This window comes from Leptopilina heterotoma, unplaced genomic scaffold (genome assembly GCF_015476425.1).
Source record: "Leptopilina heterotoma isolate Lh14 unplaced genomic scaffold, ASM1547642v1 Lhet_134, whole genome shotgun sequence".
Classification (NCBI taxonomy): Eukaryota; Metazoa; Arthropoda; class Insecta; order Hymenoptera; family Figitidae; genus Leptopilina; species Leptopilina heterotoma.
Window position 1 is genome coordinate 3,360,747 of NW_025110853.1, and position 17,153 is coordinate 3,377,899.

Here is a 17,153-nt window from a genome sequence, read left to right on the forward strand (position 1 = left end):
AAAAAAAAACAAAGTAAAGAAAATCTTAATATCCAAAGTTCGCAGGTCAATCGTTTCACGCCGTGAATGCTTCGTGTGAAATTAAATCGGCAATGCGATTCGCTTGATGTGCGCTATAAAGATAGTATCTCATGTCCTGCTCGACAGTGTCGGTATAACTTCAAAAGGAAACGAGAAAATTTCGATCCCTTTTACAATCTATTTAGCCAATTTCTCTATTCCAAAGGATAGAAAAATTCAAATTTAACTTAATAATATTTGAAAATTTCATTCACTTTTATGTTCAATTAATTTCAATATTAAGAAAAATTTATTTACTTCAATTAATAATAAGACAAATAGGGGAACATAGTCTAGGTCGGCCACCTTTTTGACTTTTGTTTATAACTTTTTTTTAAAAATGAATTTGGACAATTGAAGTATATGGTTGGAAAGTCCTGTTTAATAGGAACATTTTTTCTGTACAAAGTAAATTGACAGGTTTAAAAATGAAAAAGTTATAAAGATTTAAAAAAAAAAAAATTTGTAGTCCAGGTTGGCCATTACAGTCAAGGTCGGCCATGTTTAAAATTCAAAGGGCATTAATCGTTAAAAAATAAAATAACATGTTTGGAGTTACGGAAAATTGATTCTTTATTGTTTACAGTTTGTAACTTAATGAAATAACAAAATAATAAAAATAAACAATATAAAAAAATAAATATAAATAAAAAAAAGTTTTGCACTAAAATATTAATAAAATTAAATAAAAATATTAATAAGATGATCAATTATATTATGAGTTATACAGAATTGCAGTTTTTGCAAATGAAGTAGCTCGTCCTCAACTTTGCGCATTTTAAACACATAGTGGCCGACCTTGACAGTAAGTAACATTACCGAATTGTTGTAACCATAAAGAAATACGTTTCGGGATTCGATTTTTTACTTTGTTTTTCTTTCAACCATGAGTCCCACAAATTTTCTGCATACTTGCCTTGACGATTCAATTTGTTTTTTATCTTTTATTAATGGTTTTTCACATGATGCACAAAACTTTTTTTGAGCTTTTTTTGTACCGACGTCACAGAAAACACAATTTTCGATTTTCCGAAAATGTAATTGAACAAAAAGTTAGGTTTCACTAAGACAAGCTTCGACAAAAATGCGCGTAGGTGGCGCTAGTGAACTTGACAAAAAAACGCGAGTGGCCTACCTAGACAGTAGGCCAACCTTGACTACATTCCCCTACTTATTTTATTTTAAGCAAATATTTTTTTTAACAATTTAATTAATTTTAAATATATTCAATTTTTTCAATTTAATTCAATTAGTTGTGAATTAATTCAATTTTTTAAATTAAATTAATGTAGGTAAGTCCATTAATTAAAATAGAATTACTTAAAATTTTTTTAATTCAATTAATTTTGTTTTAATTCAATTAAATTCCATTAACTTTGGATAAATTCAATTTTTTCAAAAGAATTCAATTAAATTTGTATTAATTCCACTAATTTTTAATTATTTTAACTTAAATCAATGAATTAAAAAGAGCATTCAACTTTTTCAATTAATTTATAATTATTTAAATTCAAGTCAATGAAGTTTGTATTGATTCAATTTAATTCAATTAATTTAGAATTAAATTTATGTCAATTAAAATTGAATTACTTCAACTTTTTGATAAACTTTTTAGTAGAATTCAATTACTTTTGTGTTGGTTCAATCAATTTACAAAAAAAAATTATTTGAATCAATTAATTGAAAAAGGCATTCAACTTTTTTAATTAGTTTAGAATTACTTAAATTCAAGTCATTTAAAAATTAAATTAATTAAAGTCAAATAAAACTGTTTTCATTCATTTTTTTTATTTAGTTAAATTAATTTTATAATAATTCAATTTTAGTGAAATAATTTTGAATAAATTCACTTTTACCAATAAAATTCAATTAATTTTGTATTTATTCAATTTAATTCAATTAATTTAGAATTAATTTATGTTAAATTACGTAATTACTTAAATTTTTTAATATAATTTAATTTATTTTAAGTTAGTTCAATTAATTTTTAATAAATTTTTAAATCAATTAAGTAAAAACGCATTTCATTTTTGGAAATTAATTCAATTAATTTTGGATTAATTTGATCTAATTTTATTAATTTTGTATTAATTCAATTTATTTCAATTGATTTTTAATAAATTAAATTAAATTCAATTAATTTAAAATTAATTTAATTCTCTTAATAAATTCAATTAAAATTAAGTAATTTAAAATTCATACAATTCTTTCAATTTAATTCAATTGTTTTATAATTAATTCAATTTAAAATAATTTAAATTGAATTTATTAAATTTTTTTATTGAATTCAATAAATATTGCACTAATTCAATTCAAGTCAAATGAAATTGTTTTCATTCAATTTTTTTATTCGTTTAATTTTGTTATTATTCAATTTAAGTGAAATAATTTTGAATAAATTCGATTTTAAGGGCATTTGAACCATTATGACGTAATAGCGGATTATTGTAAGGAACACGTGGTGAAGATTTTCAGTATGATAAAATAAAATAACACAATTAATTAAGAAAATATAAAGAATTTAATATAAGAAAAGTAAATTGAATATGCGATTAATCTCACAATAGTTTTAGAACTGATTCTTCGATTATTACATTGTTAATTTCGCACTCGGACTCGCACTTCATACTTATTCATTCGCTTACAGTTTCGTACTAAATTACTAATCGTACCTTCAATCTATCGCGCGCCTATTTCGTATATTTTCGGAAATATTCGTACTTATTTTAATATTCGTTCTCACTTGATGACTATTCGCTAACAGACGTCACAGTTTTGCAAAGTATGTGTTCTAAAGTGTGACGTCATCATGGTTCAAATGCCCTTAACAATAAAATTCTATTAATTTTGCATTTATTCTACTTAATTAATTAATTTAAGTTAAATTAATTACTTCAATTTTTTAATAAAATTCAATTAATTTTGAGTTACTTCAATTAATTTGTGCCTAATAAATTCAATTTAAATTAATTAAAAATGCATTTAATTTTTTGAAATTATTTCAATTAATTTAGAATCATTTATATTTGAGTCAATTTAAATTGAATTAATTGATCTTCTTTATTTAATTCCATTAAATTTGCATTAAGTCGATCTACTTCCATTAAATTTATATTAATTCAACTTATTACAATTAATTTTTAATAAATTCAATTATAATCAGTTAATTCAATTTTTTAAATTGAATTAAATTAATTTTGTATTCAATTTTGAATTAATTCAATTTAATGCAATTAATTTAAAATTGATTCAATTCTTTTAATTGAATTAATTTAATTTAAAATTGATTCAATTCTTTTAATTGAATTGAATTAATTTAATTTAAAATTGATTCAATTCTTTCAATTTAATTTAAATTGGATTTAGGTTTTCAATTTTTTTATTAAATTTAATTAATTTTGAATTAATTTATTTAAAATTAATCTAATTCAATTAATTTAAATAATAAGAGAAGCGAGGGGGTATATACTCCCGTATTGGAGTGTACACTCTTCTTGTAATAGTCGTGTAATATCGCGTAATAGGGCGTAATAGTACGTTATTACGTGGGTGTAATACCTAGAAATATCTCTGTATTGCCCTGTAATACCCTGTAATACTTGGTAATAAGTGTAATTTTAGCGTAATAAGTGTATTGGAGTGTACACGTTTTCAACCAGTAAATACCCCCTCGAAGAGAAGTCTTGTTAAAGGTCTTATTAAAGAATATTTTTTATTTTATTCAAATAATTTGTAATTGAAGAAAATAATTTCTAAATTTTAAACAGAAGTATATGTATCAATACAAGTATTAAAATACTAAACAGTCAAAGAAGTAATATGAAATTTAGTAAAGTTATATTAAAATTTAACTAAAATTATTATATTTGATATAATTAGGTATACAAAATTTCACATAAGTTTTCTTTTAAGTTTAGTGTTTTTTATATCAAAATTTCGCTTTGTCGTATTTTTCCCCCCAAATTGTGTTTTACAAAATTTAATTAATATAATTTTCTCTCCGTGTAATAATATTTACTTTGGTATTGATTTATAAATATTAATATTTATTTAATAATAGACAACTGATCGATTACATGTAACAACTAATTTAGAAAAAAATTCCATTTCAATTGGAATTTTTAGAAAATAATTTGCAGTACTAAAAAATACTTTTTCAAACAAAATATTTTTCTTATTGCTATATAATTATCTTTTGTCCACTAAACTAAGTAACCGGAATGTTCAAAGACAATTTTTTTTAAAGGGATAAAAAAATACAGTGAACATAAAAGCCTTAATAACCCGCAAGTTGGACCGCGCAATTTCCTGGCAATCCTGGGCCCCGAATCCCATTTAGGATTTTAGGAAGAAATAAAAATAAAGGTTGCCGTTAGTATACATATATATACACACAATAGGCCGAGAACCTATTAGGTAGGAGACCCTTCGATATATAGATATATAGTGGTCGTAAAATCTTATTGAAGGTGTAAAACATTCGTTAACACAAACTAGGAATTTATTTATCCTTTAGAATATTTATTAAAGGGAAAAATCTGACTGGAAATAAATTAACTGATAATATAATATGTAACTATTTTTCTATAGTTGTCTTGCATTTTTTTCAGTTCTCATCGAATCTATATATTATAAATATAGAACTGTCATAAACTTTTTTCCCTTTTAAATTCTTAATTACTCTTCTTATACCTGGTCGGACCTCTTCGCTGGATATTTTTCCAAACCGCGTGCACTAAATTCCACATAAATAATATTCAACATCCTTTTTCAAGGTCGTATTTTGCAATTCAAAGTTAAATTTTTTTCTGTTTATTTGTTTCTTCTTTGGAAATTAACAATGAAATATAAATAAAGGTTATAAACTTTGTAGAAAATTGCTTTTCTATTAAGGGGTTATTAATTAGTTAATTAATTAGTTATTAATTAATTGATTATTAATTACTACATTTAATTTTATTACATTATATTGGTCAATTAGTCTTCTGTGCATATTGACAGAATTTGTCGAAAAATGAAATGGGAATTATTAAAGTATTAAATATTTGATATATATAATAAATATTATTTAATTTAATTTATAAATATAATTTATAATAAAATATAATTTTATGAATAGTAAATAAAACACAACAAATTTCATAAATATATATTATGCATTTATAAATATTTAATAAATAAGTATTAATATTTGTTATTACATGTCTAGAATAAATAATTACTGAAATTAGATTTAATATAATTCTCCTGTAATTTGAAAAGCGCGGTAAAAAATTGATGGTTCGGGTCTATGGGCAAGTGGCGCCTCTAACGGCGTTCGACGTCACTAATGCCACCAGTGTGGGGTGTGGGTTCAGCGCAAGTGCCGAGCGGCCGGCGGAGCTCAGCAGTTGAATCCTGTGAGTCCGGGCAAGTAGAACTAGTGGTTAGGTCGGTGCTAACGCGTTCAACGGCAAAGGGAGTAAATCATCTCGCCGCCATCACAGAGAAAAATCACAGTATTTGTGGGTGAATCGGATTAAAATAAAAGGTGAAAAATCTAAACGGTTTCCGTTTCTCTTCCAACTTGTGGAAGATCTTGATTGTCGTGGGCAAGATTTTTCAATAAGGGAGGTCCGGTTCGAAGCGAGGCGAGCTGTCACTTCGATCGCCATTTTAGTGCCGGGAATGCGCGCCGCCGTCGGCCGAATTGTGTACGGCAGGACAGTGGACGCTGCTCGTGCGCGATTCTGAGTTTTCTAGTGATAACAGTACCAGACGACGTCATCGTTGACGTCTTCGGGAGGCCGGTACTAAACGAAAGGACCAAGTCGAGGAACGACCTCAGGTGAGAAATTCGATTTAAAAAAAAGTGTTAGTATACACAACACGCCGTTTGAGTGATAGTGTCCGGGTACACTCCGGTGTCTTGTGTGTGTCGTGTGGGAGGCACAAGCCTCAATTTTCTTGGTTATCCTCTCCGTTTTCTCTTTCTCTCACTCTCCTACTCGAACGCCCACTCTTATGCCCTCCGCCCTTTGTCCCTTTTTTTACATTATATTTATTTCTCCAGGAATTTTACCTTCTGTGGTAAAATTCTGTATGGCAATCCTTTTGATTATTCGCATTCTTCAATGCGTTCGCCGGTGATCACACCTTTTCTCCCCACCCTCGAGCTGTCAACGATCACAACACTCGTGCGATCCTTTCGAGGAATTGGAAGCAACCGGTGCTTCGTGCATATGTATTCATGAGATTAAAACATTTCAAATTCGTAAGTGTACATTTGAAGACGGCCCACCGTCCAGGTCAATCTGTGGGACGAACGAGTGGATGACCTCGAAGGTGAGAAGACAGGGCGAGATATCGGCGCCATACTGGCTCACTATAATTTTCAACCCAGGAACCCATGATGAATTGACGCAAAGAGAAATTGACCAAGGTTCAACGTTTTGTCTATCGATCGCGTTTCCTAACCCTTTTCTTTCTTCTAAACTATTCTCAACGCTCCTTTTTAAATATTTCTCGTCACTTACCTCTTCGTCAATCATCCTTTGATGACATTTATCAAATTGTTATTTTTTCTCTAAAAGAAATTTATCTCAATTTAACTGAAATTCCTCCGAGAATATTATTGATAATTTATTCCCAAGTGTTAAAAGTGGAGAGAGAGAGAGAGAGAGAGACAGTGAAAACGGAGAAAATAACAAAAAATTTGTGTGATTCAGTTATTAGTGTATTGTTTTGTTTAGCAGTGACGACGGCAGTTGGCACGTCCTGCAGCCAAGTGCAAGAAAGAAGGATGAAGGAGTGATATAGATAGTGAGATAGATTACAAGAGAGAAGAGAGAACCCGAAGTGTTATTGCGTGTGTGTACAGCCGGCATATTTTGTGCGTGTGAGAAAATCAGAAAGACAGCGGGAAAAAGCCGCGTGTGGTATACGTTATAAGTTTCGAGTTGATCAACGGGGGGTGCTAGACTTCATCCCAAAAAAAGGAAGTGTTACATCTAAAACAATTCAAGGATATCTGGATATAAAAATTCTTCTACGAATAGGAATGCAATATTAATCTCGACAATAGATTTTTCAAGAAAATAAACATCCTACCAAAAAATTTAAAAGGTTAGAAATTATAATTATTTACATTGACAAGTATATTTAGCAAAAAATGAATACAACCACAAGAAAGTGTTTTTTTTATTTCAAGGACAAATTCCTCTTTTTATTATTCTTTCGAAACTCAAATGTTTTCATTCTTTCTTTAACGTAAATAATAACATATTAGTAAAACAGGTAATTTGAATATATAATTGAAATTATTAATTGATTTAATTTAAATAATTTTAATCTTTTTAATCGTGAAATTAATGTTCCTAAAGTTGTGAATATTCTAATGACAGACGATATTTTTTTTATTTTTCTTTTTTTTATAAAAAGATTATTTTGAATTTTAAAATGAACTAATTTTTAACTAAGTAAATGTTTGATTTTATTTATTTTTCTTTTTTGTAAAGTAATTTTAAAAAATAATTTAACAAAATTTTGTTTATTTTAACGTTCAAAACATTAGGAAAATTGAATTTATTAAAAAAAAAATACTTTTTTGAGGGTGTACTCTTATTCTTTATGTAAGTAAACATTTTTTTTTAATAAAGCTAAATACTACAATCCTTTCTTTATGAGGAAGCAAAAACTAATTCTTAGATAAACAAATGTCATTTTTGCATTATTTGATATTCAAATAAACGAAATTTGTTTCCAATAACATTTTTAAAAATTACTTAGTTTTACAAAAAAAGCAAATCCATATCCCTAAAGTTTTGAACGTTCAAATGAATGACATTTTTTTCGATATAAATACTGTTAAAGATTAATTACAAAACTTAATAATATATTAAAAACCAAAAAACCTCAATTAAACCGTTTGAAGTTCTAATAATTATTTTTTAATACTTGACACAATATTATTATAATGAAATTTTAATAATTTTAGAAAGAAAAATAAAAAAATTTCGTTGATTTGAACGTTTGGAACTTTAGGGAACATAACTTTGCGGCTATATAAATAAAATTAATTATAGAGTTTTTAAATATAAACTTAATTTTTTTATTTTCATTACAATTAGTAATTTATTAAAAATTTTCGCTCATTTTGAACTTTCGAAAGTTTATGATTCTTTTTATTTGAAGTTTCAAAATTTGAAGTTTTTTGAAGTTAGCGGCGACGCTAAGCGTCGAAAAAAATTTTTTCACGAAATCGAAAAAAGAAACAATAGTTTAGAAGGTTTTAGGTTAAAAAAAGTTAGTTTTTTAATTCCTAAAATAAATAATAAAAGTAAAATTAGTGAGATTTTCAGCTCCAAAAACCATAAATAATAGTTTTCGACGTTGAGCGTCGACGCTAATTTAAGTAACATAAATTTTAATTAAATAATTTGGAAAAGATTTTGAAGATTCTTGTATTAACTATTAAATTTTTATATTCTTATTTTAGTGATTATTAACTTTTCTTGTATTACTACCGATAAGTAATATTTATTTATATTATAAATATAAATAAAAATGTCTCTGAAGTTAGCGTCGGCTTTCAGCGTCAAAAACTATTATTTGGGGTTTATGATCCTCAAGTTTTGAACGTTCAAATGAACGAAATATTTTTTATTGAAGATATTTTTATAAATTACTAATCACAAAAAATTTAAAAACTGAAATATTTACGGTTAGAAACTCAGTTATTAATTTTTTGGATAGTGACGCAAAATAATTGCAATAAAAATTTAATTTGTAGAAGAAATAAATAAATTTCGTTCATTTGAACGTTCAGAACTTTAGGATCTTTGGGGTTTTTAGAGACGAAGATGGCACTAATTTCACTTCTTTCATTCAATATAAGAATTAAAAAACCATCAGGGCACTTTGAAATATTTGTTTTTTTCTATTTTGTGGAAAAAAGTTGTTTTCGATGTTCAGCGTCGACGCTATAACTTCAGGGAACAAAATAAAAATGTTACATTTCAAACCATTGATTTAATAACAAAAAGCTTGTTTAGAATTTCGAGAGATGTCTATAAAAAACTAACTCTATTTTTAATAAAACAAAAATTTGTCGACGTATTTTTATTTACATGGATCAATATTTTCGTATTATTTAAAGCATCTCCGGAAAGAAATTCATAAAGTTAATTTACGTTTGTCGAAAACTATTTTTATTTGCGAATACGACTTTGTGTTTATTTAATTGCGAATGTTTACTTTTTAAACAAAAGAAAAAGTGCGTTTCGAACACTTTTTTTTGGTATTTATTTACTTTAGAATGGTGAAAATTTTGTTTGCCACTAATTTTTACTCTCCGGATATTGATGTTTTGTGTTTGCACTCTACACAGTATAAGGAAACAGATTTATCAACAGGAATAGATAAAAATGCGGAAAAATGTTTGATGTCTGTTCAAATATAAATCGGTTAGAGAGATATAGAGATTTTTTTCCCTTTCTTTGTGTAATACTCGAAAATCTCTCTCTCTCTCTCGCTCTCAAGAAGGCTTTTATAATCCAGAGTAATAATTATTATGGAATTTACATGTGAGAGGCGAAGGGCTGTAAATCAGTATCGATCCAATATGAATGGTTGATAGTTATAGGTGAAGGTGTGTACACACACATACTCACACTGGGACAATTAACCAAACGCACTTCATCATTCCTAGTCTCGTTATTTGCAAGTGTTTTCAGAGAACACATTTATGAAGTGCAATATTATTGTGTGTAGCTTTATTTGCAATGTTAACCATGCATAATGAGAGCCATTCTCCTTATTATATATTTACTTACGTAATTCTTTTAAACCTAACCACAAATATCAATTTCTCCCTCTCTTATTTTAATACGGAAAATCACACACTTGACAAATGAATGTGGACTGACATTAATTTGAAAATTGTAGTTGGAGAAAATTATCCTTGTGTGTTGCGAGGAGGAAAGTTTTTGATTTAAAAAAGTCATCATGAATAGTAAAAGAACTAATGGATGAACCTACATCAATCAAAATGTGAATAGATATTTATTACGGTAAACCATCAAGTGAAAAGAGAAAGATGCATTTGACCTGTTGGAAAGGGATAATACTCTGAAATATAATAATGTGTAAAGAATACACGATTCATATATATGGGCACACGAGGTGTTCTTTTTGTCTATAATGGATATCTAATAGTTGGAAAACATGGTTTCTGAAAAAAGTAACACTAGAGGTAAATTCGACTATTTCTTTTTTGTCTGATCATCCAATATTTACGGGACAAATGACGAGTCACGACTTGGAGTTTTTTTATTATTTAAAAATCGACATTTCAAACGTGTCCCCTCAACAGGGTGTATAGAGTTACACGAACAGTTTATCAATTTTTCCAAAATACGTTAATATTTTAGTGGAATTTTTGTACGTTACTGTAGCAGGCTTCACAGCGTTTCCCATATTTTTTTTCTATTTTTGAAATATTATTCTTTTTGTTAGTTTAAATAAATATTTTCCCTTGTGTTTTTTAAATTGTTATCTATTTCATTGTTTCTGCCTCTAAAGTTTCGAAAGTCCATTCGAACGACGATATTTCCATTAGTACTTTTAATTTTGAATTTTATTTTTATTCCTAGTGCTGAAAATGGCAATTATTTTACTGTCTTCATTCACTTTGAATTTTTAAATTATTCCATTTCACTGTTTAAACTCAAAATGTTCAAACATTTAAATTAAAAGTTTCTGGATTTAAAGGTGTAAATTTATTATTATTTCAAAAATGAGAAGAAATTTAATTAACATACTTTTAATGTTTAAAGCTGTTTTCCATTTTGTATCAAAAACTGGGTGGTCTCTCAATTTTGAACGCTACACCGTTCAAAATTAATAAATACAGACATTTGTGAATGAACAAAAAGTCCTAATGTCTGAAGTTTCTTTTTCTTTTTACTCCGAATCATCAACTTTCGCTGCTCTCATTTCTTGAGTGTTTAAAAAACAACTTTAAATAGTTGTTAATTAATAGCGATTATATCTCTGATAACAAGCAGAACTGATAAAATTAATAAGTAAAGTAAAATTATAGATGCAAATATGATCAATTTGCTTGCACACACATTAATTTTATTCAGTTTACAAGTAGTTTTACAACACATTACCAAAGCGATCGATATTTGGATGTGAATTTAATCTTGATACAATGTGCATACATGAGTTAAATATTTGAAAGCTTTCAATTATTTTACATATGGAAAAAGTGTACATACTTTTAAAGTTATTATTAATCCACCAGAAAAAGAGGAAATGCCAAAAAAATATATGGTTCATACATGAAAAATTATAGTAGACAAGCGTACATATTTATTCTGACGAATTGAGACGTTTATATTCTTTGACTATATATTTGAATAAAAGGTTCTTTTGTCGGTTTCGTCGCTTTTAGAAAAAGGAATCATTTTCTTCTCTAAAACCAAGAGAGGTACAAAATGATTTTGAATGTGTTGACATTGTTATTATAGTGAGAGGATGTTTGTTCGCACAAGTTTCGGTTTGAAAAAAATTAAATGTCGTGTAAAAATGAGAGAAAGAGAGAAAGAGATGTATACATTTTGTAAATTCCTATTGAATTAGCAAGTTTGTCGTTATTACTTCCTTTCCATGAAATCGCTTCCTTCGAAAACATGCGGAAAGAAAAATGTCCCGCTTTCTAACATTGAAAAGTTGTACTCAACTACTCATGTCGACTAAAGTTTCTCTCCTCTTTTCTCTCTCTCCATCTCTCTCTCTTTCTCTTTCTATCTCAACCAACTTGTGCTATCCGTTATGGTGACACTTTTCTTGAAAGTCTTTAGTAATATATGTTCCATTATTTGAGGTTAATATTTAATTTTCCCTTCATGTTTTTTTTTTTGCTTTTTTTGCGAAGAAAATTTATGTTTGCTATGAGTTTAATTCTATTTCAACTCTTGTACAGTAACCAGTGTTGAGAACATTTCATTGTTCAAATTACTTCATACTTGTTTTATTTTTACTTATTTGATTTTATGATGTCCCGGAAATTAGCGTCAACGATCAGCGTCGAAAACTATTTTTTGGGGTTTTTAGAGATAAAAATGACACCGATTCCACTTCTTTTATTCGTTTAAATTAGTTTAGGCCACTTTTTTAACACAAAAACACTAAAAAAATTGTTATATTCTTTATACTTTTTGCGAAAAGAACATTTTTCGACGCTGAGCGTCGACACTACTACCGAGACCTATTGTATGTACATATGTCACAAAAATTATGTATGTAAAGTTTTGAAGTTTCAAATGAACGTCACTATTTTGGTTACTACTTTTAACACGAAGGTTCCTGAAGTTATAGTGTCGACGCTCAGCATCGAAAGGAAGTTTTTCGCGAAATCAAAAAAATGATTTATTTATAATATAAATAAATATTACTTATCGGTAGTAATATAAGAAAAGTTAATAAATATTAATATAAGAATATAAAAATTTAATAGTTAATTTAAGAAAATCTTCAAAATCTTTTTCAAATTATTTCATTAAAATTTATGTCCCTGTAATTAGCGTTGACGCTCAAAGTCAAAAACTATTATTTAGGTTTTTTAAAGGTGAAAATCTAATTAATTTTTCTTCCTTTATTCACTTTAGGAATTAAAAAAACGTTTAGGCCACTTTTCAATCTAAATCCTCTAAAACAATTGTTTTATTTTTCTGTATTTCGCGAAAAAAATTTGTTTTCGATGCTCATCGTCGACGCTAACGATAACGTTTTAACACAGCTAGTTTTTCTATAAGAATATCAAATTGAAACAAAAAGCGAATAGAAATTGTTGAGAATCAAAGTTTTGATACGTTTTTTGTCTCAATTTGGTATTCTTAGAAGAACTATGAGGTTAAAAAATGACTTGAACATATTTTTAAATCTCGAGATGAGTGAAAGAAGTAAATAAACTTCATGCTGACACTTTTATTTGTAAAAACCCCATAAAATAGTTTTCGATGCTGAACGTCATCTCTAACTTCAGTTCATAATCTTTGAAATTGTTTAATTGTATTTAGTGCGATTTTCATTACTATAAAATACCCAAAAAATGTCCCTGAAGTTAGTGTCGATGCTCAGCAACAAGGATTAAATGAATCAAAAATTTTTATCTAAATGTTTTAATTTAATTAAAAATTATTTAATTTTTTTGTTTTTGTATGTGGAAATTTTTTTAACACTCAGCGTCGATGCTGAGAAACTTCAGAGAGCTAAATGATTTTGATAAACGACTGCGTAAAACAATGAATATTTGCGTTATAAATAGAACATATCATTGCTTAATTGACTCTAAAACTCGAATGAAACTTGTAGGAGAAAGGAATGCTGCGGGATTAAGAAAAGAATCTTTGATATGTTGATTTGTATTAGTATCATTAGCCGTTGTGAGAAATGAAGAATTAAATTTATATCGATATCCTTTCACGTGAGAGAGTAAGAGAGAGAAATATTGTTGATTAGGATCGCAATAATCAGCGATGCGGGGGTTAATGGGAAAGGCAGTCTCTCTCTCTCTTACTCTCTTATAAGACTACTTTGTCGACTAATCGATTCGCCTAACGTGTCGCGTCCTGCGTGCTAGGCATTTTGTTCGCAATGACATTTAAATCTGTGATCTCGCGTCGAGTCGACTGGAAATAACGTCCTGTTGAACAAACGCGGACGTTTGTTGCTCGATGACGTAACAGACTAAGAAAACCGTGGTGCACGAAGAAGAATGAAAACGCTGCTTGAGCACGACGACGCTCTCGGGTAGGTAGGCTCCATGTTCGAGTCCTAGATTCACGGTTTTGTATCCGTGAGAGAGAAAATGAGGGAGAAAATGAGATGGAAAAAGAGGGAGAATCAGAGAGAGAAAAAGAGACAGAAGAAGAGAGAGAGAGAGTACTTAGATACTGAGGAGAGGAGAAAAGGATCGACACGAGTCTCGCCGGTCCCACGGACCGCTCAGTGTCCTCAGCTCCAGAGACTTCACCTCCACGATCCTCTTCTCAGACTCACAATCAGTCCCCTTTCTCTCTGGCCAGTCGCCTCTCCCCTCCTCCATTGCTCTTCCTTTCTTTAACTCAGAGGTTGTTTCCCTCACACTCAACACTTGAAAATCTCCCTTCGGTTAGCCGGTCGAGCCATTTCTCGATCTTCCTTTTCTCGCGTTTCGTATACGTGTGTATGTATCAATACTGCATTCCACAATGGTACATCACGAGGAAGGAACGGTAACGAGTAGGTAAAGGATTTAGACTCTCGAGAAATCTGACCAAGTAAAATGGCGTAAAATAGTCAGCATGAAGCAATCATGCTGCACTACATCCAGCAAATAATGTCATACACTGATTGCACTGATTGCCTGATCCTCATTTATCATTTCCAATTTTTAGTCAATGAAGAATGTGGCATCAGATGTTTGTTTAAGCTTTTCAATTCAAAGAAACAATTAGATACAAAACGATGCTTGGAATTACGTGAATCGATTGAACAGCTGCAAGCAACAAAGGACCATTTCAGTTTTTTTGCTGGAACAAAGGATCGTGCACGTTGAAGCTGCATTACTAACATAGAGATTTTTTTATGTTTCTCTCTCGGGGAAAAAAAAATTATAAATAAACACGATCACGTCTTACACGTAACACAATTGAACGAGAGAACATAGAGTAAAGGAGATCAAAAATTTTTAGCATCGCAATTTAATGCACTCTAAGTGAAAGTATATCAAAGTTGTTTGATAAAATTACTTTTTATCAGAGGAGAAAGATTATTAATCTGCATGATATGTAGTATAATGAAGGAAGTTATAGTCTTCAAATTGATTTCTTGTTTTGTCCCTTGTGAAATTATGTAAGGGAAAAATGATTTCTTCTACAAAAGGAAAAATTAGCTGATGATGGATCATGGGAAAATTTATGATGATATAGATTTTTTTGTGTGAGGGAAAAAAGGAGAGAGAGATGGAGAGAGTGACTGGCAAGATCCGGAGCAGAGAAACGAGAGAAAGGGAAAAAATTATTATCTCTTGACTGCTCGGCTGAGTCGATTCAAAGAAGTATAATTATGAATAAGCATGAACGCTATCAACAGTGACGGATATGCGATCCATGGAGCCCCGCGAGGCATCAATAACCGAATCTGATATAATTACATATTGCCGAGTTTTTAAGTTAAGACGTCCTTTTAAAATCGGAACTCAGGAACGATTAACATCTTCATGTTTCAAGTTTATTAGAGGGTTAATAAAACATCCCGTTCAATGTCAATTTAGTATTATTTCCGTGAGTAGAGTACGCGGAAAATAGTTCCTGAAGTTGGCGTCGACGCTTATTGTGAAAAACAAATTTTTTATGGTTTTGTCACACCTAGAATTTTGAAACGTTGCTTTTCAATGTTTGAACTAAAAATCTTTTTAAAAAATTGAGGACCTTGAAGTCAGTGTCGACACTGAGGAGAGGAGACAATATTTTCAAAGGTTTTAGGTTAACCTTCGCGCTACCGGCTGGCCACACGGTGTGGCCAAGTAATACATTATGTTATTTCCTCGACTTTTGTATCAATCGAGTCGCCATTTTAACTCACTGAACAAAATTTTATCTACTTTCGAAAAATACAAAAATAAATTATTTATAACAATTAAAAAAATATGTACGAGAATACTGAAAACTGACCAACACTTTTGATTCGTTTTTTTGTCTCAATTTAATATTCTTAATACAACTATGACCCAAATTGAATAAAAGAAGTGAAATTAGTTAAATTTTCATCTCTAAAAACCCCAAATAATAGTTTTCGTCACTGAGCATCAACGTTAACTTCAGAGACATAAAACATCACTAATATTTTACTGTTTTCATTCGCCTAGAATTCTCAAACTTTCCATTTAAATGTCATTACAGTTAGCGTCGCCGCTAAACATCCAAAACTATTAATTTGATGTTTTTAGAGGGACGCATGATTATTCCCCAAATGTCATTTTACCGAACTGCACTTTTGCGAATAGTCATGTTTGCGAAATGTCATTTTTACGAATTTTTATTTTTGCGAATTGTCATTTTTGCGAAAAGGGGCCGTCCCTAAACTACGTCACGCCTTCGAGGGGGGGGGGGGGTTTGGAATTCATTTTTTGTGACGTTCTGTAGAAAAAATGGCGCTAAAGCATGTAAAATTTGTGACGTAGGTAGGGCGGGGAGTGGAAAAATTATGCAAAATAGTGTGACGTAGTTTATGAACGGCCCTAAAGCTATTTTTACGAATAGTAATTTTTGCGAAAAGTCATTTTTACGAATTTTTATTTTTGCGAATTGTCATTTTTGCGAATTGAAATTTTTACGAATTGTCTTTTTTGCGAATCGACATTTTTTCGAATCGCCATTTTTACGAATTGTCACTTTTGCGAATCGACATTTTTACGAATTGTCATTTTTGCGAAAAGTCATTTTTACGAATTGTCACTTTTGCGAATCGCCATTTTTATGAATTGTCACTTTTCCGAAAAGTCATTTTTGCGAATTGTCATTATTGCAAAAAATACAATAGTAAACTTGTAGGTATATATAGATTCACTATTGTATTTTTCGCAAAAATGACTTTTCGGAAAAGTGACAATTCGTAAAAATGGCGATTCGCAAAAGTGACAATTCGCAAAAATGACAATTCGTAAAAATTACTTTTCGCAAAAATGACATTTCGTAAAAATGTCGATTCGCAAAAGTGACAATTCGTAAAAATGGCGATTCGTAAAAATGTCGATTCGCAAAAATGACAATTCGCAAAAATGAAAATTGGTAAAAATGACTTTTCGCAAAAATCGCAAAAATGACTATTCGTAAAAATGACATTTCACAAAAATGGCTTTTCGCAAAAATGACTATTCGCAAAAGTGCAGTTCGGTAAAATGACATTTCGGAAAAATGACATTTGGGGAATAAACATGCGTCCCTTTTTAGAGATGCAAATGGAACAAATTTTGTTGCTTTCATTCTCACATAGAATTCTGAAACGTTCATTTTGAATCTTTGATCTAAAAATCTTTGGAAAAATCTTGGACCCTGAAGTTAGCG

At 29.3% G+C, this 17,153-nt stretch overlaps 1 protein-coding gene across 3 annotated transcripts in view; it reads left to right on the forward strand.

Moving 5' to 3' along the window:
- The first annotated feature begins 5,430 nt into the window (after positions 1–5,430).
- LOC122497586 (plexin-A4) overlaps positions 5,431–17,153 on the forward strand; it is a 476,001-nt gene continuing 464,278 nt past the window's right edge. The window contains exons 1-2 of one of the 3 annotated variants that reach the window (XM_043604805.1): positions 5,431–5,887; positions 6,768–7,164. The gene's annotated coding sequence lies outside the window, so the exon portion shown is untranslated. The remainder of the gene's footprint in view (positions 5,888–6,767; positions 7,165–17,153) is intronic. The other 2 variants (XM_043604803.1, XM_043604804.1) reach the window with 2 other exon arrangements.